Genomic DNA, 26,038 nt, shown 5'->3' on the forward strand with positions numbered 1-26,038 from the left:
GACTGTGTTGATGTGGGTCATTTTCTGTCCCATTGACCAGTTCTTTCAGCAGGACCTCCCTGTCTCCATCCCTGTGGCTTCCCAGTGGGTCTGGACATTGGGTGGGGTCACAGGGCCAGTCCTCTTGCTTTGTTCTTGTCCTTCAGAGCTGAGCTGGCGAGGGGCACCTGGGTGGCTCAGTTGGTTAAGGGTCCACTTCTTGGTTTCGGCTCAGGTCGTGATCTTGTGGTTGTTGGCTCGAGCCCCACATGGGGCTCTGTGCTCAGCGTGGAGTCTGCTTCAGATTCTCTCTCCCTGCCCCCCCACTCATTGGCATATGCTCGCTCGCTCTCAAATAAATGAATAAAATCTTTAAAAAAATTTAGCTGGCTATTCTGGATCTCCGGCTCTCCATATAAACTTTAGAATCCATTTGTTGATATCCACCAATCAACCTGCTGAGAATTTGGGATTTTCTTGTCTAGGTGTAGTAGCTGGGGCTTTCTCTCCACGGAGTCAGTTATCACCTGCCCACTTTCCCTCTTCCAAAATGTCCTCTCTCATTTTGCTGAAGAGCAATGGCAAGAGGGGACATCTTTGCCTTGTTCCTGATCCTAGTGAGAAAATGTTGAGTTTCTCACCATTAAGTATAATGTTAACTGCTGTTTATTAAGTTGAGGGAGTTTCCCCTTATTCCCAGATTGCTGGGTTTTTATCATGAATTGGTGTTGAATTTTGTCTCATGTTTTATCTGCATCTCCTGCCCTGGAACGGGGCAAGGGCCGGGAGAAGCTGGGTCTTGGGTCCTGGCGTTTGGGGTAAGAGACATCTGCGTCTCCCAGGCCTTACTCTCCACAGGCGCCCGTCTCCCGCTGAGGGTAAAGGGGAGGAGCCTGGGCTGTGGGGGCCAGGAAGGGGCCTGTCTGGCTGCTGGGGTTCCCTTCACAAAGAGACACCCGGAGGCCTGATGAGCGCTAAGCCCAGGACCCCATCAAACAGCCACTTGAAAGAGTGGCTGACTTTTCCCAGTTTAAAGCTAATGCCTCGGAAAGGTTTGGGGGGCTGTGCTCCCTCCACCCTGGGGCCATGCATGTCCCAGTTGCCTGTGGTTGGCCAACCCTTGCATGGACACTCGGGGTGGCCAGGGACCTGCTACAGTGGGAGCCTGGTCCTGGCAACCAGCTGTTGGCCACACGAGGCCTCTGCCTATTTCAAGCCCGAACCCCACAAATGTGCGTATTCCCCGTGCAGGCAGAGCTGGAGGAAATGGTCCTGGAGGCTACCCTCCAAAAATATGTCCATCCACATGGGGAATGACGGTCATCAATTTAAAGCTGCCGTGTCAGGCAGATTTTTCCGGGTGTCTCCCCCACCTTGGAGGTGGTGCCGTTGGTGGGAACTGGCATGAGCTCCACAGGCTGGGGTGTCCTGGCTGCCAAGGGTGGCGGCACCAGGGAGGGCCTCGCCGATCTGTGTAGCCAGCGACCCGCGATGGGGCCAGTGTCCCGAGAGGCTGGGACCCAGAAGGGGCCATCATGGGTCCAAGGAATTCAGATAATTCCAGACTCTCACTGGCATCAATGCCTATTGGGGGGCAGGGCCCCCTAAATGTGCCACATTGGGATGTTGATCACTTTCGATTAACCTGACTCCCGACGCAGCCAGTGCGAGAATCCCTCCCGAGTCAGCCTCGGGGCCGCATGGGAGCAAGAGCGTGGGTCCCTTTCCTCACTTTCTAAGCTCAGAGCAGCGGGAGGAAATACTTGCAGAACCAGTTCCTTGCGCTTAGCGACTCTGGTGAATTTGGTAGCTTCTCTTGGCAGATTCACCCACGTCCTCCCAGAGATGGTGGCCGTTTGTCTTTGTCACGAAGAGGACTCACCGCAGGGAGAACACAGCCCTTGGGCCTGCAAGCCTGCGGTTCAAGCCGGCCTCGACGGGCGCGTTCACACCGTGCTCTGGGTGCCCCGCGTGGAAACCGGGCGAGGCGTGTGCTTTCATGTTCTTGGGTCCTGAGCGCCTGGCTTCGTGAGTGGCGAGGATCTTCTCTGCCTCCGCTGTGGGAGGGGGCGCTTCCGGGGTGACCCTCGGTGGCCCGTCACAGAACCCACGGACCAGGGTCCGGCGACACGGAACCCTCCAGCTCCCCGCGGGGTCTGGCACGAGAGGCGCCGGCACGCGAGGGAGCTCCGTCCTCTCAGCCCTTGCCGTGTGTTAGCGCCGGAAGAATCCCTGCCAGGACACCTGCCCACTGTCACGGGTGAGCAGGACTCGGGCTGGAGGCCGCTCACATTTGTGGGAGACCCCACGCTCGGCACCTGTCCTCACTCCCTGCGTACGAAGGCCCTTTCGTAGACTGTTTCGGGGAGTAAACTTTCGGGTCGTGGGGGCTGCAACACCTGTGTCCATGGTGAGCCTGGAACACTGCCTGCGCGTCTTTCCCTAAAGAACCTTATTGCTTTGAGTCCCTGTTCAGATTAATAAGCTCCTACTGGTCACTGGCCCCATGATGGACTCTTTCAATTGGCTCTGTTTGAGAGAGAACGACTTCTCTGTAGCGAGTTCCCCGTTTTCTGAGGAGTGCAAGGGTTAGCCTCAGGGACTCCCTGGACAACATAACAGACATTAGAATTAGGACAGAAGTGGATGTCCTCCGAGCTCAGCTCCCGCGCTCAGCATCCGGCCCCCGTCTGCCTCTTGGGACGTGCCGTCCCTGACACGGTTTGCAGAGGGCCCTCGGGCCCAATCTCTGGGCCCCCGGCCGACAGGGCAGCCGTGTCCATATGCTCGGAGCTGGCAGTGAGGTTTGCAATTCCTGGCTCGGTCCAGGCTCTGTCCTCAGGCTCTGCCGGCCTCAGGCAGACCCGTGCAGTGTCCTCTGCAGATGGACCCTAGCCCACCCCGCCCCACCACGCCAAAGTCCGGTCCCCAGCGCAGCAGCAGATCCTTTATAAAGCCCGTCTACCTCCGCTTCCCGATCTTCCAGCTGTGGGGAGGAATGAGAAAGAGGAGTGCCTGTCGACACCCACTGTCCCCCATAGAGGAAGCAGAGGACCAGTGTTGCCCCGAGGCCTTCCTATGAATGACCGGCTAAAGGCCGTATCCCAGGGCTGATCGGAGCCAAGGTTGAATGTGGACTCAGAAGACTTTGTTACGCTTTATACAGACTTCACAAAGGTATAAAGGTTTTGATTCCGGCTTGGCTGGCGTTCGTCCTGATGTGAAGAAGCCAAGCGAGGTCCCGAAGGCGGCCGGGCCCGAGACACCCAGGCTGTCACCCAGCTCCTCGGGGGTGCAGACACCACCGTCTCCCAAACCCCTACAAAACCAGAAATGCAAATCGAGAAGCAAGTCAAAGCCCACCTGCCTTTGCCAATCCTGACACCTCAGCTGTTCCTCTCAGAGGTGTGCAGATATAGGAAGAAACGGGAGGGCACTGGAACAAAATCACGCTGTCGGAAAGGAAGGGAAATCTGAAAAGCAATTACACCCAAACGCTTAGAACCGTAAAACTTACATTCATTCTCTGTCCCTTAGAGTTATACATCTTACCATGTCTCTGAAGTGTGAACACAGCCCACACCTGCCTGAGCGTGAGAACCAAAGGAGGGAAAGAGACCTTTTTAAACATCGAAACCTGCAGAAGGGCTCTGCCCCGCCCCCAGACCCCAGCCTTCCTAGGACTGTGTCCAGGGACAAACCTTACAATCTCGTCCACAAACCCTGAAAGGCTTTAAGCCATGCAGCCAGTAATTTCCATTTATTCCAACGGTTATTTTTAATTCAATTTATTCCAACGTTTATTTTTAAACAGAAGCTGCAAGAGCTCCGTGTTCGTCTATGTGGATGTGGAGGTATGTGACAGATAAGGTATTATTGCCAAAATTAATTTGTAAAAGGGCTCTGTTTAATGGGCTTAAAGAAAATTGAGCATTTACATACACTTAGTATTCATAAAAATTCTCAAAAATAAAATAGAAACTAAATCCAAATGAATTTCCAGTTCACGTGATCTGGGAAAATATTTGATAGTAAGACAAATTTAAGGTTGTGGGTTTAATTAAAAGTTTTCCGTCTTCAGAGTTATGAGCCTTAGAATTAAACTCATTGGACTTTCAGTAAACCCAGGAAAAATAAAAGTTTTATGTTATCTAGGTTCCAGAATTTCTCAACACCACCACCACAGCTGGAGAGAATGGTGGACTTTGCTGGACAGACAGCTCGTGCAGTTTTCGTGGCTGATGGACACGTGGCTGTTGAGAGCGCATTACCTGAATAGGTAGGTAGAAATAATTCCCCTCCATATTTTTGGTAACCTGAAACATTGACATTTTGCTAAGTGATGAGTTAAATCTGTCGAAACCCTAGGAGACAGAGCAGGGACTAGACTCGGGCCCCCCGCTCCAACCCCCAGCTCCAGTATCCCGGATCGGCAGCGCCCCCGAGTGGTGGGGCTCCCAGGAAAGCCAGAACGCTGTGCCCTTGGACGGCACATCCTGCAGGCGATGGAGGGACTCTGAAGGCTGGTGAAGACGGGACCAAACCAGCCTGTGCCAAGATGGAGCCCGGTGCCCCACTCTACCTACCTCCCCCCGGTTCTCCTAGTAAATCACGCCCAGGGGTCGAACATGCCAACGAGACACGTGATGTATGCAGAAGCACGTTCTGGGCACTGTGCCCCCAGCCTCTCCCTGCCCCCACGTGCTCAGGCATCACCCTTTCCCTGGCCTCGGACACTGGCGCTCTGTGCTGGCTCCCTGGTCCCTGGTGCTCGGGCGTCAGCCCCAGAGAAGCCGTGTCTGGAATTCCTGCTGGGCGTCTACTGCTTGGAGAGCCCGAGGACCTAGCTGTGCACCTAGGTCACTCCAAATAAGGTAAAATCACAAAGTATTGGTCTCTTAGGTTGACTACTGTGGGGTTCCTTAGTACAGAAAAACTAAAGATATATTTGGGTCTGTTAGTAAACCTTTCTCAGGCCCTATGGAAAGACTGTGCTCTGAAGAAACACAGGTTTGTAGGAATTATGAAATGTGGTCATCACTTTGCCAACAGGAAGAACGCTGGCCTAACAGTTCACAAGCCCACTACTTAGTGCCCACTGGACATTCAGGTCGTAAGCGTTCAACATTCTACTTAATATAGGTGGTTAAAGACACTAAAAATATTAAGGGAAGCATCTCTGTATGCAAGAAAAGCAGGATATGTGCTTTTGGCAAAAAATGTATTTTTTGTGTTGAGGAAAAGTAATTTTGTCCTAATGTAAGACTGGTTATTTTAGGGGGAAAAACTTAGGACAAAATCTGATTGGGAGGCTCGATCCCAGGACCGTGGGATGGAGTGCCCCGTCAGGCTCCTTGCTCAGCGGGGAGCCTGCCTCTCCTTCCGCCTGCCACTCCCCCTGCTCGTGCTCTTTCTGTCAAATAAGTGAATAAAAAATCTAAAAATGTGTGGTCAAACTGGCTTAAATTTAAAAACAAGTTTTAATATCAAAAGCAAGCTCACGCAAAATTAAAATTTGGTTTTTCTCCTTTTCTAGGATTACTGGTCTGCTTTTTATAAGGAATTGTAAACATTTTACTTTACCTTTCATGTCATCTGCCTCCTTTTCTCACTGACAGGTGGTTATCATGTTATTCTGAAGCTTTTGCACAAGTTCCCCCTCCTCAAGGGGACTCAGGTGAGGACAGACCCAGACTCCGAGATACGGATCTCCAATAATTGAAGACCTTTGACCTGCGTGCAGATTCACAGAACTCTGAGGGAGAACCCGCTGGCTTCAGGAAACCATGACAAAGAGCAAGAGCGACCACAGTTCCTTACCTGGGCCTGAATAAGCTTTTATGACTTTGTTCATCATCATGTAAGAACATCTTTCCTCTTTGTGACTGATGGCAGTTCGGAAATTACACCTTCGTCAACAGAGTGGAACCTTCCATTTTGTGCCCCTGCCTGATGCCTCCAGAGTCAGCAGCTCTCCCTGAGTATTCTTCTTGGCCACGTATTTGCAGAAGTCCACGGAGAATCGGTTCTGCTTTTAACGGACACAGTGGGCAACACAGACGACGTCACCAAGGCTTTGACTAGAATGATCTACATCGACTCAGAACTGAGGTGGACTTTATGGAGCCAGTAAAACCCCTGGGGAATGTCAGCCTGATGCCTTGCTTACAGGGTCCCAGGGCCTTACCAGGGGATCAGTGGGGACAGATAGGGTGGAGGGCCTGGGAGCAGATTCATCCGACCGGGACACAGAACACAAGCCACGGTGTAAAGGGGCAGCTAGAATAGAAGGGAATGATCCTAGAGCACCTGCCCAATGGTGGGGGACCTGCTGTAATGCTCTCTGGGGTCAGAGGTGCTGGTCCCCACCATGGTTTCCATTCTCCCTTCACCTTGCTAATGCAGATGTGGGGGGGGGGGCTGGGCTTCCTTGCCAGCCTGCTGCCTTAGCAAACCCTGGGCCCCTAGCTGACCCCAGTCAACCAAGGCAACCCCAGTGCAGGACACAGCAGACACTCCCAGACAGTACCCAATACAGCTCCAGCCATCTCTCCAGGGTGACACGGGCACAAAGCACCCTGGGAGCTGCCTGTACCTGTGTCCGCTCCACACAACTTTCCAGGAAACCCCCTATGTGGAGTCCCCCAGGACATCTGGGTCCACACCCACTTTGGCTCATGCCATCCGTCCTATCATGAAAGCCCCTGTGCAGCCACTTGGGTCCCCATGTAGCCCATGGCTACTTCAGCTCCAGGGGTCCTGCTAGGGTGCCCCCTGCACTGAATGTACTGGGACTTCCTGGGCTGTAGCAACCTTACCTCTACCTGTTTCAGCAGAGCACCCTCTGCACAGAGCACCCAGGGATCCCCAGGCCCACTCCCACTTCAGCTCCAGCTGTCCCAGCAGGGTGGCCCTGGGTTGGAGTGCACTGAGACCCACAGCCTCTACCCACCATAGTCCCAGCCAGCTAGCCTGCCAAAGCCACCAGGCACATGCAGTCCACACAGGGAATGTTCCTATATAAGGCCATTCCTTCAAGATAAGGAGATACAGCTGTTCCACCTACTTTACAGAAACAGAAACAAAATGAGGAAACAGGAATATGCTCCCAATGAAAGAACAAGACAAAGCTTCAGAAAAACAACCATGTGAGACAGATAAGCAATCTACCCGATAAAGACTTCAAAGTAGAGGTCATAAGGTGCTCACTGGACTTGAGAGAACTAGACGAGCTCAGTGAGAACTTCCACAGAGAGAGAGCAAATATAAGAAAGAATCAGAGTTGAATACGGTAACTTCAGTGAAGAGTACATGTGAGAGAATCAACAGATTAGAGGATACAGAAGGACGGATCAACAATCTGGAAGACAGGGTCATGGAAAGCACTCACTCTGAGCAGCAGAGAGGGAAGGAAGGAAGATGTGCATAAATAAAAGGATAGGTTAAGAAAGGTCTGGGACAACATCAAATATACCAACATTCATATTATAAGGGTCCCAGAAGAGGAGAAAGGGGCAGAAAAGTTACTTGAAGAGATAATAGCCAAAAACTTTCCTACCCTGGGGAAATACAGATCCAAGATCAAGAAGCACAGAGAGCCCAAAAGAAGATGAACCCTAGGAAGTCCACCCAAGACAGATAATAATCCAGATGTCAAAGATTAAAGATAATGACAATCTTAAGAGCAGCAGGAGAAAAGCAACTAGTTGCCCACAAGGGAAACCCCAAAAGGCGATCAGCCAGTTTTTCAGCAGAAACTTTGCAGGCAAGAGGGAGTGGTGATCTATTCAAAGTGCGGAAGGAAAACACCTATAACCAAGTATACTGTATCAGTCAGAACTGAAGAAAAGAGAAAGCATATCCCAGACAAGCAAAAGCTGAAGGAGTTCATCACCACTGAACTAGGGTTACAAGAAATGTTAACAGGACTTCCTGAAGTAGCAAAGGAAAGGCTATAATTAGAAGGAAATTATGAAAGGAAAATTATCAGGAAAAGAAAACATACACTAAAGGTAGTAAATCAATCACTTACAAAGCCAGTATGAAGGTTAAAAGATAAAAGTAGTAAAATCAATCATAAAGACCTCACAAAATCAAAGATGTGAAATATGACATCATAGACATATAACTTGAAAGGGGGAATAAAAACGTAGGGCTTTCAGAATGTGTTTGAACTTAAGCGACCACCAGCTTGATATAGACTGCTGTATAGTTAGGATGTTATATATGAACTTCATGGTAGCCACAAACCAAAAACCTGTAACTGATACCAAAAAATGAATTGAAAGGTCCAAGCATAACACGAAACAAAGTCATCAATTGTAAAGGACGAGAACAAGAAGAAAGGAAAAAACCCAACCAGAGGGAATTTAACAAGATGGCAATAAGCACATATCAATAAACACATATGTATCACTAATTACCTTAAATGCAAATGGCATAAATACTCCAAAAAACAGAGGGTGACTGAATGGATTAAAAAACAAGACCCATCCATGTGCTGTTTACAAGACTCACTCAGACCTATAGACACACGCAGACTGAAAGTAAAGGGATAGAAAGAGATCGAAGCAAATAAAAAAGAAAGAAAGAAATCCAGGGTAGCAATCTTTCTATTAGAAAAAATAGACTGTAACCAGAGACCTAGAAATGCATTACCTAGTAATAAAGGGATCAATCTAACAAGAGAAAAGGACAGTTTTTAAGTTATCTGTGCACCTGGCACAGAAACACCCAAGTACACAAGTTATTCACTGATATTAGCAGACATAAAGGGAGATGTCCACAGTGATACGGTAGCAGGAGAGGACTGTAACCCCCCACTTACCTCTGCGGACAGATCATCCAGACAGAAAGACGCATTGACCTTGACAACACATGAGTCCAGATGGACGTAACAGATACACACAGAACAAGCCGTCCCAGACAGCAGAATACACATTCATCTCAAGTGCATGTGGAGCGTTCTCTGGAGCTGATCACAGGTTGGGCCACAGACCAAGTCTCAGCAAACTGAAGACTGAAATCTCATCAAGCATCTTTTTAAACCACATGAAACTAGAAATTGGTGACAAGAAAAAAATGGAAAAAACACATGTGGAGGCTGAACACATGCTACTAAATAACAAACGTGTCATCAAAGAATAAACTTAAATACCTGGAGACAAATGAAAATGCAAACACAACATCGTAAAATCTTTGGGAAGCAGCAGAAGTTGTAAGAGGGCAGTGTATAGTGATACCAGCCTCCCTCTAGAAACAAGAAAAATCTCAAATAATCTAACCTCATGCCTCAAGGAACTAGAAGAACAACAACAAACAAGGCCCAAAGTTGGCAGAAGAGAGGAAATAGTAAAGATCAGAGTGAAAAGAAATTAAATAGAGACTAAAAAAAACAGAAAAGATAAATAAAAATGAAGAGCTGGTTCTTTGAAAAGAAACAAAATTGATAAACATTTAGCTAGACTCTATGAAAAAATTTTCAAATAAAATTAGAAATAAGAGAAATAATAGCACAGAAACACAAAAGATTATGAGAGAATGTCATGAAAAATTACACACCAACAAACTGGATAATCCAGAAGAAATAGATAAATTGCTAGAAACATCCAATCTTCCAAAACTGAATCAGGAAGAATTAGCAAACCTGAACAGACCGATTACTAGTAACAAAATTGAATCAGTAACCAAAAAAACAAACAAAAAAACCTCCCAACAAACGAAAGTCCAGGACCAGATGGTGAGTTTTTCACAGGTGAGTTTTACCCAACCTTGAAACAAGAGTTAAGAACTATTCTTCTCAAACCAATTCAAAAGCAGAAAAAGAAGGAAAACTTTCAGATTCATTCTGTGAGGCCAGCATTGCCATTTTACCAAAACCAGAAAAAGATACCACAAAAAAGAACTACAGGCCAGTATCCCTGATGAACATAGATGCAAAAATACCCCTCAACAAACTATTTGCAAACCAAGTTCAACAATACATTAGAAGGATTATTCACCAGAGTGAAGTGGGATTCATTCCAGAGATGAAAGGATGGTTCAATGCTGGAATCATGGTGACACATCACATTAACAAAATGAAGGATAACCATGTGTTCATCTCAACAGATGCAGAAAAAGCATTTGACAACATCTGTTCATAATAAAACCCTCAACAAAGTGGCAATGGAGGAAACATACCTCAAATGATAAAGGCCATATTGCAGCAACCCTGAGCACCCATCAAAGTCAATGGTGAAAAACTGAGAGCTTTTCCTCTAGGATCAGGGACAAGACAAGATGCCCACTTGTGCCACTTTTGTTCACCGTGGTACTGGAAGACCTAGCCCTGGCAACCAGACAAGAGAGAGAGATAAAAGGCATCTAGATTGGTAAGGAAGAGGTAAAACTGTCACTATTTGCAAACAGCATGATATTATAAGTAGAAAACCTTGAAGACTCCACCAAGAATCTATTACAACCAATAAATGAAGTCAGTAAAATCATAGGATACCAAGTTAATATACAGAAATGTGTTGTGTTTCTATACACTGATATCAGAGTAGCAGAAAGAGAAATTAAGAAAACAATCCCATTTATGATTGTATCAAAAGGAATAAAATACCTAGGAATAAATTTAACCAGGGAAGTGAAACACTTGTACTCTGAAAACTATAAAATATGGATGAAAGACATTGAAGATGACACTAACAGATAGAAAGCTACACTAAGCTCATGGAATGGAAGAATTAATGTTGTTAAAATATCCATACTACCCAAAGGAGTCTCCATGTTCAATGCAATCCCTATGAAAATACCTATAGTATTTTTCACAGAACTAGAACAAGTAATCCTAAAATGTGTATGGAATCACAAAGACCCCGCACAGCCAAAGCAATCTTGAGAAGGAAGAACAAAGCAATCCCAGATTTCAAGAGATACCATGAAGCTGTAGTGATGAAAGCAGTATGGGGCTGCTAGATCAATGGAGCAGGGCAGAGAGCCCAGAAATACACCCATGCTTTTATGGTCAATTTATCTACACCAAAGGAGGCCAGAATATGCAGTGGGGAGAAGACAGTCTCTTCAATACATGGTGCTGGGAAGAGTGGAGAGCCACGTGCAAAAGACTGAAATGGGACCACGTGCTTACACCGTCCACAAAGACGAACTCAAAATGGATTAAAGACCCAAGTGTGAGCCCTGAAACCATAAAACTCCTAAGAAAAAAGAGGTAAAACCTTGCATATCAGCCTTAGCAACACCCTTCTCATGTGTAAAATAAACAAAAGCAAAATAGACTATAGAGACTACACCAAACTGGAAAGGTTTGCCTAGTGAAGGAGACCATCAACAAAATGAAAATGAATGGGAGAAGATATTTGCAGATGACATATCAATAAAGAGTTAGTATCCAAATATACAAAGAACTCCTACAACCACACACACACACAGAAATCTCACCAAATAATCCAATTTTTAAAAAGGTAAAGGCCCTGAGTAGACACTTTTTCCAAAGAAGACACAGAGAAATGGCCAACAGCCACATGAAAAAATACTCAACATCACTCATCATCATCAGGAAAACTGAAATCAAAAGCATAATGAGATATCACCTCCTACCTCTCAGAATGGCTAGTGTCAGACAGACAAGAAATGGCAAGTGTTGGCGATGATGTGGAGAAAGGGAATGCAAGCTGGTGCCACCACTGAGGAACACAGTATGGAGGTTCCTCAAAAAGTTAAAAATAGAACTACTGGATCGTATGGAATTTCTGCAATGGGTATTTACCCAAAGAAAAAGAAAACACTAATTCAAAAAGATATATGAACCCCTATGCTCATTGCAACACTATTTACAATAGCCAAAATATAAAAGCGACCTACACGTCCAATGACAGATGAATGGATAAAGATGTAATATAGATACACAACGAAATAGTACTCTGCCATAAAAAAGAAAGAAATCTTGCCAATTGTAACAACACAGACAGACCTACAGGGCTTTATGCTAAGTGAAATAAGTTGGATAGAGGAAAACAAAACCATACAGATTTACTTGTATATGGTATCTAAAACACAAAAGAAAATAAACCCAAACCAAAACCAGACTCATAAATAGAATAAAGTCTCGCATGCAGAAGGAAGGGGGTGGGACTATATGCCAAATAGGGGAAGAGGGTTAAGAGGTACAACGTTCCAGTTATAAAATAAGTGAGTCGTAGGGAGGAAAGGTCCAGCATAGAGAATATAGTCAGTGACATTGTAATAATAGTATATGGTGACAGATGTTAATGACACTTATCATGGCATTGCATATTGTGTAGACTTGTTGAATCACTATATTCTAGTGATCTAGAAACTAAAGTAATATTGTGTATCAACTATACTTCAAAAATAAAATTTTCAACAACCTCAACCTGTGATTCCTTATGAAAAGTTCCAGCAAAACAGATTTAAAAGATTCTATATTGTCAATTGCTATTCTTACTGCACTGATGTGAATAATGAAGCCAAGTTTACTGCAACTTGATCTAATTAGCAAACAAATTAGTTTTACTGTGGTTACTTTTGCTAGAAATGGGAGTAATTGTTGAGAGAAACATTATGATTCCACTGTAACTACAATACGTACTTTTGGGTATTAGATTCTAGTTCTGTTCATTGTTTTGAGGTTTTGATTTCTATCTGTAAACTACTCTGGATCCTGAATTCTTCCAGATTCCTCCAATATCAGACTACAACTCTCCAAACTAACATTTCCAATTTTCTTCCATCTCTTTGACTTGAAATCACTGAACACTGAAACTGCCCCTTTTCCTGAAGCCTTGCCAACTGAATATGAACGACTGGATGTATACTTCAGAGAAACCACTATATTAGCTCATATGCAGACAATCCCCGAGCCTGTTGCTGTGTGGGCCACTCACAGAGATCACCAGAGACATTCCGGCTGCAAACTAGGGAAAGCTCTCCAATTGCCATTGCCTGCCTTCACTCCATCTAAAGATGCTTTGACCCCGACATCTAGAAATCCTCTCGACTGCCACCCTCAGAACTCAGAAACTGATGTATTATTTGCTCCACTCATTAACCACTTCTTTTTCTTTCCATAGAAATGCCTCTTAATTGTCCTGCAAATTTCTCACAGAGTTATGCTTCTTTATCCAAAATATACAAAATCTGCCTGCCTTGGTCATTCTCTGTGTCTCGATTTCATCATTAGGCCTCCATGCACATGCAATAAAACTTTTTTTTTTCCTCCTGTTAATCATGTCAAGTTGGGAAGGCTAAGTGGCTCTCTAGTTGTTTTTGTCTGCCTTCTGCTCAGGTCATGATCTCAGGGTCCTGGGACAAATTCCCACACTGGGCTCCTTGCTCTGTAAGGAGCCTGTTTCTCCCACTGCCTGCCACTCCCCCTGCTTGTGCTTGGACGTGCTCTCTGACAAATAAATAAAATCTTTAAAAAAAGGCAAGTTAAACCAGCTAGAAGAATCTTGAAATACAGAAAAAATGTTTTCCTCCCCTGAACCAGTAGTCAAGGTTCCCAGGTGTCACTTAATGAAACTTACCCCGGAAAGACAGCGTAGGTTTCTCTAGCTTTATGTTCAGGAGGAATAAGTACATCTGTGTAGGAGGGGACAAATTTAGGCAGATATGTGGACCCCCAAGACCTCACCCCTGGCACCTGGACTCTCAGACACCTGTAGGTCCTAGGTCCCTGGCTTCCTTGACCTGCACACCTCACACCCAGAGTACACAGCCCATCAATTCCCCTTGAGCATCTGGGGCCTCCAGGACTGGAGTGCTCTGGCCAGTCCCCAACAACCTGCATAGCCTCCAGGGCAGAGGAAGCTCACCCCAAATATCTTTCTGATATGGCAGCTATTTAAAGGATTATGAGGAAAATTAAGCCCAGGGACATGGGTAACTAGATTCCTAACAGTTGGTGAGAGACCAGCCATTAATGGAAGTAATGGGCGCCTGGGTGGCTCAGTTGGTTAAGCGTCTGCCTTCGGCCCAGGTCATGATCCCAGGGTCCTGGGATCGAGTCCCGCATCGGGCTCCCTGCTCAGCAGAGAGTCTGCTTCTCTGCCCCTCCTTGGCTTTGCTCTCTCTCTCAAATAAATAAATAAAATCTTTAAAAAAATAATTTAAAAAAAGGGTAAGTACCTTAAATGTCCCCATTGGGAAAACATTCTTGGAATGGATGAAATAGGACATATTCAAATTAGGGAAAAAGTTAAAAAACTCCTAAAGGAACAAATTGTCATACTATTTCACATAATAGACCAATCTGGTGGGTTAAAAGTGCCACAAGTCCTATAGATTTATAATAGGTTATAGGAATTTAAACTAACATTGCAGAAAATTGGGGGAATACTTTCAGATAGAAACACTATCGTAAGCCATATTATCAGTGAATCTGAGACTCAGTACACACTGGTCAACTTATCTGACCTGTTCTTTGCTCTTCCCATGGATGCAGAGAGCCAACCCATGACCACATTCACACGGGAAGGCAGACATTATCAGTTCACCAGGTAACCACAGAGCTACCTTAGCAGCCCAGAAAGAGCCCGCAACCTTCTAGCCCAAGACATCCAGGCATTTCATAGACACACTACATACACATACACACATGCGTGCACACACACACTTGCATTTCCTACAATGCCGACACCCTTATTTCTGGTGACAACTTGGAGAATAGACTAACATCCCCATAGAGTTCATGGAACTCCTTACATTCAGGGGATGGACAATCGACCCAGGTAAGGGCCACACATCTCACACTACAGTAACATTTCTAGGCCTGACGTGGTCTTCTGAAGGCAGAACAATACCACACAGCCTCGCAGACATCATAGCTTGCATACCGACCCTACCACAGAGGAAGAACGTCAGAAACAGATGGGACAGAGGACACAGTCCGAACCACATGTGGGGGTCATATTAAAACACACTTGTGAAATAACTAGGAAGAGCAGGGACCGTAGGAGAACAGCGACTCCAGGTGCAGGCTTGACCTACTGGGAAAGCGCCGTCAGAACCTGTGATACGTTGGCGGCAGCTGATGAGGACGCTGAACACACACGAGAGTGTCTTCACTCACAAGGGTTTGCGACAGGGTCACCGACATGGTCACCGGGGACTAAAAACACTGCAGGGCCCCAAGTTTCACCAGAGCGGGTTTTGGACTGAGACGTTCCCGTGTTCTGAGAACAGATGCCAACTGCCGGAAAGGCTCAGCTGGGCTCTCTGAGGCCTACAGACAGCAGGGCCACTAAGAGAAAATAAACCTGGTCCGGCAGCTCCAGGGGCCTATTCTGGAGCAGGCAGAGCAGAGCCCTGACGGAGGGGAACGACCTCGACCAGAAGTCCCACCAGGGAAACCGTACGTTTCTGAGCAGGACACAGAGATGGGGGGTCGGCCCTCGGCATTAGCGGAGGAGATCCCAGCTGTGCCAATGGCGGACCTGAGGGAACTTGCCGGCAGGGCGCGTGTCCACGCTCGAGCAGTCCGTACTGGGGACCACTCTGGTGCACGGAACACAACGCATCCTTTCCAAACAGATTCGCCTCCGTGGCACCAACCAGAGTACGTGCCAAGCTGCTGCCCTGAGAGCCGATGATGGTCTAACCCTGGCAGCCTCAGGAACAGGAGAATCAGCACAATGTGAACAAAGAGCCATGAAATTGGCAATGGAAGAGTCTGCTAAGGGAAACCAGAATCGGTACGTCTGTTCTCAGACTCACGGGCAAGAGCTGGGACACAGCTCTTTGGTACGGAACGCGGCAGGGAAATGACCGCACAACGGGAAATAAAACGTGGGGTGAGGACGTATGGCAGAACAGAGCATGGGCTGTCATCCCCACCTTCATTACACACGTCCCTGCACGTCGGAAGGACGACTGGGAGCACGCATGGGCGCCTCAGCCACAGGTCACATGGGATGCACAGGAGAACATGCTGTGAGAGAAGAGGGACGTGTGTATCCCCACCAGACACCTCCAGTCTCATAAACACATGAGAGAACGGGCAGAGCCAAAGCTCAGAGGTCACTAATGAACACTCTAGACAAGGTCAAAGCTGACAGGCTCTCCCAAGTTACACACATGGGGCATAAGAGACCCCTGCCTATGTGAGAGTACAGACTATATGCATGGACCACTGTAGACACATGGTCAGGAACAGGCTTCCCCTGACCATGCCAGAAAATGATTTTACACCATCGGCCATCTGAGCACTGGAAATCTGGGTTGTTTGCTACGGTACCCCAACTATCATCGAATCAGATGGGCACCCAAGTCACAGGGAAGCAAACACAAGAATGGGCTAAGGAACAAGCCAGAATGTGCATCTCCCCCTTACCCTACAATCCAACTGCCTCTGCTTGAACTGAAAGGCATGGAGGCTCGCTCCAGCAAATTCTGGGTTGCTTACCAACCATCTAGATATTAAAGCTTGGGCTAACCTGACCTGGGAGGCGGTAAGACCTCTAAACCACATATACAGAAAGGGTGGGCAAACTTCCACTGAATGATTACCACAGGTACCCACAGAGATAAGAATTAGCAGAACAGCACCCCAGAATCTAAATGAAAAGGAAACGTGTTAATCGAAAGTATAGTGATAATGACCCATACACACACTACTGGGGAAACCACAGCACCTGCCGCTAATAACACCTGCGGGCGACTGAAGTAAAAAGTGTATTACATCAAAGTAAAGAAAATAATAGGATTAGAGCTTGTAACACAGCCCCACACTGTCCGGCGCCGAACACAAAGGAACCAGAAGCCGCAAAACCGCACCCCCAGCCGGTGGGCAGCATGGCGCTGGAGGGCGTTCGTGAGGACAGAACACACTGCCATCCAGCTCGTTACGACAGCTGCCACGTTCCAGCAAAAGGCCAGGAATACCCAGGTGCTGCATGTGCAGCTATGGGACACGGGGGGGGGGGGGGGGCGGCAGCGGTGGCATTTCTCCGAGTGGACAGGAGGCCCAGGGAAGGAGCAACAGCACCACACACCCTGCCCTCCGGCTGCTCCTGCATGGCGCTGGGGGCCAAGGGACTCAGTCCCTTCTGGATCGGATCACCCCGTCCTGCAGGAGGACCTCCGTGGGCAGCCGGGATGCTGAAAATCTACGGAGGAGGTTTAGCAAATTCTGAGGGAGTGGGGAATGAGGCAGACGTCCTCCATTCCTGTGTCTGAAGGTCCTGAGAGCCGCACTCGCTGCAGGAATGAGAGCCGACGCCGTCCAGTCCACCCACGGGACCTGCCGTGGGCTGCTGATATCCACGCCGAGCCAGCTGCAGAGAGGACGTTTACCACGTTGTGCAAGGCATTGCTGATCTGGAGGATCGGACAAATCCCAGGAATGGGTACACGCCATGGGAAGACCGGACATGAAAAGAGGCTCAAAAAGGCAAAAGTCTATCCCAGTTGGTTGTAAAGCATCTGGAAGAAATAACCCGGAAGTAAGTGAGGCTTGACCACATCGCTGCTGGGACCCTTTCCCTCCAGGATGGACAGACTGACACTCAACAGGGCTGGTCAGCCTGTGGAAACCCTCAAAAACTGTACAGTTCAGATTTGCCCCCGCTTCCCTGATGCCTCGCCTCCTCCAGAAAGGCCTCAGAGGTGCAGTGCTATGCAGGGTGGGTGCCTCCCTTCCCTGGGTACAGGATGCAGCCCAAGACTGCCTCCAGGTGAGGGCCACGGGGGGCCACCAGAGGTGAGCTCACTGTTCACCGGTCCCCCAGAAATCAACAGTGGGGTCCGCACCGGTGGGCACTGAGGCTGAACGGTGGCCCTCATGAGTTTCCTGACCCCTCAGGGCCACTGATGGCTATGGAGGGCAAGCAGTTATTGTCAGGAAGGCCCTCTGAAGCTGCCCTGTGGCCTTCCCCACCAACCCTGAGAACACGGCGTTTTTCTCTAGGACCAGAGAACATATGAGCATCGATCTCCTCCAGGGCCAAACTCTGCAAATCTGTGTGTGGATTCCACCTCCAGGTTACAGTGATCAAAGCCGTAGACAGAAGGGACACGGGAACCGGGAACAGGTAAGCGTGGAAACCGTCCCACAACAGAAGTTGCCTGGGGGTCCCGGGGAGATTGGGGAAGCCGTCCTAGGACTGCGTCGAGGGGCTACCGAATGCCCTGCCCACAGTAGTTTCAGTAGCCTGGTGTGGCCACTAAAGAGCCAGTTGGCTCGTGGCGGATGATGGCGGACAAGGTATTGCCCCCCACCCATGAGGCTCTGCCCTACAGTGCCGCCATCTTGGATACCTTGCCCTTGGTCCTAGCCGCGTACCGTGCTCAGCTGCACTCAGCAATGCTTTTTTGGCGTACCACTGCTGGCTACACAGTCACACGGTCAATTTTGCTTTACTTGGAAGGGGCACCCATGGACCTTTCGAGGGCTTCCACAGCTTACTGCCCAGTCATACCACATGTCAGCCCGAGACCTGCCCCTCTTTCCTGCCCACCTGCCCATTATCCTGACGATATAACATTAACACGTGGAACTCTGTCTCTGCTGCACGACAGCCTGTAAGCCTCCCGGGGCATCTGCAGGGCAGAGGATGGGCAGTGGGCACAGAAAGTTCAAAGCCTACACGGCCATAGATTTTGGGAGCTGTCTGGTCGAGGAAGTCTTTGTTGTCCTAAAAGGTGTGACAGAGGACGTGCAAGGCCAGCCAACCATTAAGAATGTGGACAGGACACGGACTTCATAGGGATTTGGGGACTTTGGAGGACTTTTGTCCCTCACTGGCACAGTGCTTGCTCCCTCAGATCACCTGGGAGAGAAAGGGTACCTGCGGGACTGCGGATCAGGCAGCAAGCACCTTTCAGAAGCAAAACTACTAGTGAAGCAGGTTATTGCCTTGGGCGTCTCCCACACAGTGTTACATCTGAATTAGACGTGTCTGAGACTCCAGATGACATGAGCTGGCCATGCGGCAGAAACGAGAAAAACAGAGAGTCCCCGTGGACTTTGGTCTCAGATCTGGAAGGAGCAGGAAGCCGACACCCTCCCACAGACCACCAGCTCCGAGCAGGGCAGACAGCGCTCCTCCAAGTAGAGCCTCTCACTAAGGAACAGCACGCTGTGCAAGAACTTCCCTGCCCGTCCACGAGAGGGGTGAGGGTATGTCCCCTCGATCCACCCCCTGCTGTGGCTGAAACCCCACTGTGACGAGGGGTCACGCTCATTTGCAGCAGAGGGGCACCCTGTTCCCCAGCCTACCGTGGGCGCTACTGGGCCCCGCGGACTGTGTAGATGCTCCAGATATCCTGGCCCCTCTCCCTGGGACATCACTATAGCCTGTGCAGAGGGAGCGGGGAAATACTGTCTGATGCCCGAAAAAGGGGTCTGATCAATGCAGTCCACCACCCGGACTGTAGTCACCACTCAGCCAACAATGGACCATCTGGATGAAAACAGGAACGAGTCAGCACAGTCCACTCAGCCAGGGCTGCCTCCTGGGGCCAACATGGTCGGTACGCACACCCTGGTCACATTCCTAAAGATGCAGCCACACTCACATCTAAAGTGCGGGTCTCAGGATCATTCTTGTAGAAGGGGAAGACCTCCCCAGGCAAGTTCCTACTCCTCTCTGTTCTGACCTGAGGCTCTGCTGCCCCTGTGGCGTCCAGAGTCAGGACGGGCACCTGCAGGATGGACCGTCCTACTGTGGCCCCATCCTAGGCCCGGCAAGGAAATCTGTCCCACTGTTGGGTATGTGGGCTGCCCTCTCCAGATGGTCAGGATGATAATGGGGGGTATCGCCCCTCCAGGGGAGAAGTTGGAAGGCATTCAGAACAAGCGAGGACTAGCACTCTGTTCGTCTGGTATTACCAATAGCGTGTCCATAACACCGGCATGGGTACGTGTTTTTCTGTCAAACACAGTAGAGAGGCATCCCATCGAATAGCTCACTGGAAGGTTCTAGAAAGTCCTCCATCAGAGCCTTGGCTGGCTGTGCTCAGAATTGGAATGGATTTATGGGGCTTACTCTGGGTTAAGGACATTTGCACACCCAGTCACCCCTATGTTGGGAACAGAAAAGTCACTCTAAACAAAACCAACCCAGTTGTACCAGAAAGGTGGGATGGACAGCCCTGGACTGCATCCACCCTGTCACATGAAGGGAGAGTCACTGGTTGGCAGGGACTGGTCCCACCACTCGGGTATCCAGTGGGCGACCCCAGTGGGCCTCCATGGCTTTGTGGCACGAACCTTTGGTCGTGGCTCCCACCTGGGTGGTTGGGCTGCGGTACCCTGGGGTTCCCCTGGGCCAGGGGAGAACCTGTCCTGTGGGAACAACTGTTGACAAGCTCCCTCTCCTGAAGGCCAGATGGACACACTCTGACTTTGTCGGCACGGTTGTCTGGCTGCTCTCTGTTCGCTCCATCGGTTCGCAGACCTTGCAGCCCTGACTGGATTCACTCAGTGAGCCTTGAGGGATGGCCAAAAAGTCTGTCCCTACTGGACACCCAGTGTCTTCAATGAGACCAGCTGTGCTCCAGAACACGATGGCCTTGGACACCTGCTGCAGCACAAGGAGGCACCTGTGCCGTCATCCAGCCAGAATTCTGTGTCCGTACCAGACGAGCCTGCTACTGTATCATGTTTCTCGGGTCTCAGGAGGACGCAGGGGGCGCCCTGAGTGATCCGACCCCCAGCCTTGGGGATTTCATAACTCAGTGGTTGGGATCAGGGGCCTCTTGGTGGAAAAAGTTGCTGCTCATCTGGGGAACTGTTGTCTTCACCTGTGCTCTCTCTTGTACACACCTGTGTCACTGCTGTGGCCTCTGCCTCCAGCACAGCGGGACAACTGCCACAGGAGGCATCCCCGGGCTAGTGAAACCCCTTCCTGACCCCTCAGGGCACACGCAGAACAGAGGTTCACGGGAGGTTGTAAGAGCCGGGCACAAGGGGTGGGGTGCTGGAGAAGGTGTTTGAGAGGCCATGACCACCCCTTGCCGTGACCTGGACCCAGGCAATCAGAGGCTCCCCACCCTCCCCTGCCCTTGGAATGTGGGTTTCCCTTGCCTTCCCCGCTCCCAGACGCTGCTCCAGGGATGAGGTCTTGAGACAGTGATGTGGTGTCGAGACCATCTGGATGCTCTACGTGACTGAGCCCAGTTACGGCCTCCACATAAACCTCTAAGAGGTGGCAGGTGGGTGTGGAGATCTACTCCTCTTGCTGCTGCCCAAGACAAGCCACGGATGTGAGTTCCCTTGCTTCTCCAAACTGCCACCTACCGATCTGCAGTGGCCTGTCCCTTTCTTTGGTCTCTGTCCTCAGACCAGCGGCCTGTTTCACAGTACATCTGGGACGCTCCCAAGGAGCTGCAGACCATAAGTCACTGATTAGATCATTAACCATTGTTCCATGGACAATATGTCCAGACTTTGACAGAAAGGGATCACCTTGGACTCCCCAAAACATGACTAGAACTGATACCTGAGTTCAGTGAAGTTGCAGGATACAAAATAAATACACAGAAACCTGTTGCTTTCCTATAACCAATAACGAAGCACCAGAAAATGATTTTAACAGTAGCATTTACAATTGCACAAAAAAACCAGTAAAACATCTAGGAATAAATTTAACCAAAGAGGTAAAAGACCTGTACTCTGAAAACCATAAAACACTGATGAAAGAAATTCAAGACGTTCCATGTTCATGAGCTGGACGAACAAATATTGTTAAAATGTCTCTTTTACCCAAGACCATCTACATATATAATGCAATCCCTATCAAACTACCAACAACAGTTTTCACAGAGCTAAAACAAACAATCCTAAAATCTGTATGGAACCACAAAAGACCTTGAATAGGCAAAAGAATATTGTAAAAGAAACCAAAGCTGGTAACATCACAATGCTGGACCTCAAGCTCTATTACAAAGCTGTGATCATCAAGACAGTATGTTACTGGCACAAAAACAGACACAGATCAATGGAACAGAATAGAGAACCCAGAAATGGACCCTCAACTCTATGGTCAACTAATCTTCAACAAAGGAGGCAGGAATATCCAATGCGGAAAAAAAAGTCTCTTCAACAAATAGTGTTGGGAAAATTGGACAGCCACATGCAGAAGAATGACACTGGACCATTTTCTTATTCCACACAGAAAAAATAGACTCAGAATGGATGAAAGACCTAAATGTGAGACAAGAATTCATCAAAATCCTAGAGGAGAACACAGAAATTTCTCTCACATTGGCCACAGCAACTTCTTTCTAGGCACACCCTGATGCAAGGGAAACAAAAGCAAAAATGAACTATTGGGACCCCATGAAAATAAAAAGCTTCTGCACAGTGAAGAAAACAGTCAACAAAACTAAAAGGCAACCTACCGAGTAAGAGAAGATATTTGCAAGTGACATATCTGATAAAGGGTTAGTATCCCAAATATATAAAGAACTGATCCAACTCAACACCCAAAAAATAAATAATCTAAAAATGGGCAGAAGACATGAATGGACTCTTTTCCAGAGAAGACATCCAGATGGACAACAGACACATGAGAAGATGCTCAACATCACTCATCATCAGGGAAATGCAAATCAAAACCATAATGAGATACCACCTCACACCAGTTAGAATCTCTAAAAGTAACAAGTCAGGAAATGACAGATGTTGTCGAGGATGCAGAAAGAGGGAAACCCTCCTACACTGTTGGTGGGAATGCAAACTAGTGCAGCCACTCTGGAGAACAGTATGGAGGTTCCTCAAAAAGTTAAAAATAGAATTACCCTACCATCTAGCAATTGCACTACTAGGCATTTACCCAAAGGATACAAACTAATTCAAAGGGATACATGCACCCCTGTTATAGCAGCATTATCTACAATAGCTTAATTATAGAAGCAGCCCAAGTGTCCATGGACCGATCAAAGGATAAAGATGTGGTGTGTACACACAATGGACTATTACTCAGCCATAGAAAGGAATGAATCTTGCCATTTGTAACAACATGGATGGACCTAGAGGGTATTATGATAAGTGAAGTTAAGTCAGAGAAAGACAAATACCATAGGATCTCACTCATATGTGGAAATGTAGAACAAAACAAGAAACAATCCAAAAACACACTCTTAACTACAGAGCACTGGTGTTTAGCAGAGGGGAGGAGGGTGGGGAGGAGTGAACCAGGTCCAGGGGACTAGGCGTACACTTACCGTGAGGAGCACGGAGTGATGTGTGGAAGTGCTGAATCCCTACACAGCACGCCCGAAACTAATACAACATCGCATGTTGGGTGCCTGGGTGGCTCAGTTGGTTAAGCGACTGCCTTCGGCTTAGGTCATGATCCTGGAGTCCTGGGATCGAATCCCACATCGGGCTCCCTGCTCAGCGGGGAGTCTGCTTCTCCCTCTGACCCTCTTCCCTCTTGTGCTATCTCTTATTCTCTCTCTCTCTCAAATAAATAAATAAAATCTTTAAAAAAATCGCATGTTAATGACACTGGAATTAAATCTTTAAAAAATGTATCAAGCAAACAACAGCAACAACAAAACACAGGGACGACAATCAGTCTGAGCATTGCTGGCCCCCGAAACACCACAGACCTCAGGGGGACACAAGTGTGTTTGTGCAGGTTTGGGCTTGGACTTGGGCAGGTGCAGGTGCACACAGGTCTGCTCCTGTGTCCCGACCTCGCCCGACCTCCCCTGTTCCCGGCCCGGGCTCCCCTGACCTGGGAGGCTCACACCTGCACCGTACTCACCCTGTCACTGCCCTGGGAGCCAGGACCCATCTCCGGCCACCTCTGCGTTGTGTCCACCATGGAGGGAGCCCACCCCTGAAATTCCTTTGGAGGCAGCCCCGGAAATGGGGGCGAGTCAGTCCCCAGGTGCACTCACTGTTTGGAAGGCCCGGGTTTCTGCAGCAAACCAGGCTCCCAGATGCCGCTCATTGAGGGTACCACGGTCAGCACGCCGCAGTCAGGTCTTGCAAGGCTCCCAGATCCCTCCGCTCTGCCTTCAGGGGAAACACAGGCATTTGTGTGGATTCGCACTTGGAAACAGGCAGATGCCATGTATCCCACCAGGCTACTGCCGTGAAGCAAGCCGCCCTCCAGACCCCGGCCGGGGAGCAGATCCTTGGCTCCACGCACCTGTGCGGCTGGAGCATGCTCAGTAAGCACCGCGTCAGCCCGCAGAGGGTGGCTGGGGTCATCTGAGCCTGCCCAGCTCCCGACGGTCTGGAACCACATGCACAGCCTCCAGGCTGGAGGGAGCCACCCCCCCCAATCTTTCTTAGAGGCACCTTTCCAGGGGCCCAGCTCCGTCCCCGTCGGACTGGCTGCCTGATGAAGCCCCCGCCTTCTCCCGAACTCAGGGCCCTCAGGGGTCTCTCACAGAAGGACAGCGCAGTCAGGGGACTCAGGCCCCCCTGGCAACACAGGCCCGGCTCCCCCAGCTCCGGCTGAAAGGGAAACACACGCCCACGTGCGCAGGTGCAGGCTTGCAAGTAGGTCGAGCGTGTGGGCCGCCCAGCCCAGCCTGGGGTCGCTGCCACACCCCACACCAGCCGCGCCCCGGGCTCCCCTGACACGGGCGGCTCCTAAAAGCGCCAGACGCACCTGTCAGCCAGCCCGAGGCCCTGGAAACCGGTGGAGATTCGGGACAGCCGGGATCACCCCAGCAGCCTCCCGAATAAAACGGGCACCCCCACACCCCTTGTCAGGGGGCAGCTTGCAACGGTACAGTCAGTCCCCCTGCCCGACGGGGTCCCGGGCTGACCAGGCATCGAGGCTCCCAGGTGTCTGTTGCTGGAAAAACACCCCGCCAGCCTCCCGGGCCCCTGCGACCAAGGCAGACCCCGCTCCTCCAGCTTCACCTCTGGGGGCGAAGTAGGCCCAGGTGAGTAGCCTAGGGCTGGGAATGAGGCAGAGGATTGGAGCCCCGGGGGCCCGCCCCCTCCCCCTCCCCCTCCCCCGGCGCTCTGCCCGCTCGCGCTCTTCTGGGCCCCTGGCTGCCCGCCCCTGCGCGGCTCACGCATGCGCGCTAGGCGCCCCTCACCTGTGCGGCGGAAGCCGGGTGTCTCTCTGCCCGTGGATCTCGGCCCGCACCGGAACCACCGGAGAGCCTTCCGGGCGGAGGTATCCCAACCCCGAGACTCTTTCTGAGCTGGCGGCTTGCATGCGGCCGCCGTCGGTCTCCATCCGGCCTGTCGACCCCATGCGTCCCCGGCTTCCCGAGGCTTCAAGGCTCCCCGGGGTCTTTTGCGGGAGGATTCATCGGCCCTCCGGCCTCCACCCATCGCTGGAAAGGTAGTGCACTTGTCTCTAGATGGGCCTTCAGGGGGCATATGTGCCTCTGTGTCACAGGCTTTGAACGAGGCCGATTCCAGTAACCCCAAATAGTCTCCTCCTGTGACCCGGCCTCTTCCCACGGCTGCGCTGTTCCTGGTCCCGCCGCTGTTCCCCCTGCGCGGCCTGCACTGTGCCCTCTGCCCCTGGCTAGCCCACCTTGAGCTCCAGGGGGCACCCCAGTCCCGTGGAGGTCCAGCCCCCTCAGAGCACCTGACCAGCCTCAGAGTGGAGGCACCCCACCCGGGACGGTCTCTGAGGTGGTACATTGAACCCCCCGGGGGGACTGCCTGCCCGATGGGCTCCCGGCCCTCTTCAGCCAAGGAGGCTCCCAGGTGTCCCTCTGGAGGGCAGCCCGACCGTCCCTCTCGACCCTTGCTGAGCAGCAGTCCAGATTGTCCAGCTCGGGCTTCAGGGGCCATAGGCGCCGTCGTGCGGGATACAACTTGGATCCGCCGATGCCAAGCGTCTCTGAGCACCAGCTCCCAGGCCCGGGTTCGGCACCCGCTGCCCCTTTAGGTCTGAGCATCCCAGGCCTGTGGCGCCTGCGCACACGCACCTGGCTCACAGTCTGTGGGCCTCCAGCTGCACCTGCATCAAGTTGGCTCCTGGCGACCTTGCCCGTGGTCCCTGGAAGGATATCGGCGTCAGACCTGCTTCCCCAGGAACCTGCTCAGCGGCCCGGGCTTTACCTAAGGGCCCCTGTTTCAGGTCCAGGCCTTCCCCTTGGG

The 26,038-nt window shown here is 50.0% G+C and overlaps 2 long non-coding RNA genes across 3 annotated transcripts; one reads left to right on the top strand and one right to left on the bottom strand.

Annotated features, from left to right (window-relative positions):
* The first annotated feature begins 3,327 nt into the window (after positions 1-3,327).
* Positions 3,328-5,994, top strand: LOC114203385 (uncharacterized). Its single transcript, XR_003607969.2, has 3 exons — positions 3,328-3,833; positions 4,135-4,258; positions 5,598-5,994. It is a non-coding gene; the product is annotated as an uncharacterized LOC114203385 (long non-coding RNA).
* LOC148162348 (uncharacterized) lies at positions 5,224-25,357 on the bottom strand. 2 transcript variants are annotated; one of them, XR_015766936.1, is made up of 4 exons: positions 25,018-25,357; positions 23,857-23,974; positions 5,800-6,007; positions 5,224-5,712 (listed from the first exon to the last, which is right to left on the bottom strand). It is a non-coding gene; the product is annotated as an uncharacterized LOC148162348 (long non-coding RNA). The 2 variants fall into 2 exon arrangements; XR_015766935.1 differs by lacking the exon at positions 25,018-25,357 and adding an exon at positions 24,579-24,847.
* Between the last annotated feature and the right edge of the window lie 681 nt (positions 25,358-26,038).

Source organism: Eumetopias jubatus, unplaced genomic scaffold (assembly GCF_037043125.1).
Source record: "Eumetopias jubatus isolate StellerSeaLion01/CBP00866 unplaced genomic scaffold, mEumJub1_p1.0 scaffold_16, whole genome shotgun sequence".
Classification (NCBI taxonomy): Eukaryota; Metazoa; Chordata; class Mammalia; order Carnivora; family Otariidae; genus Eumetopias; species Eumetopias jubatus.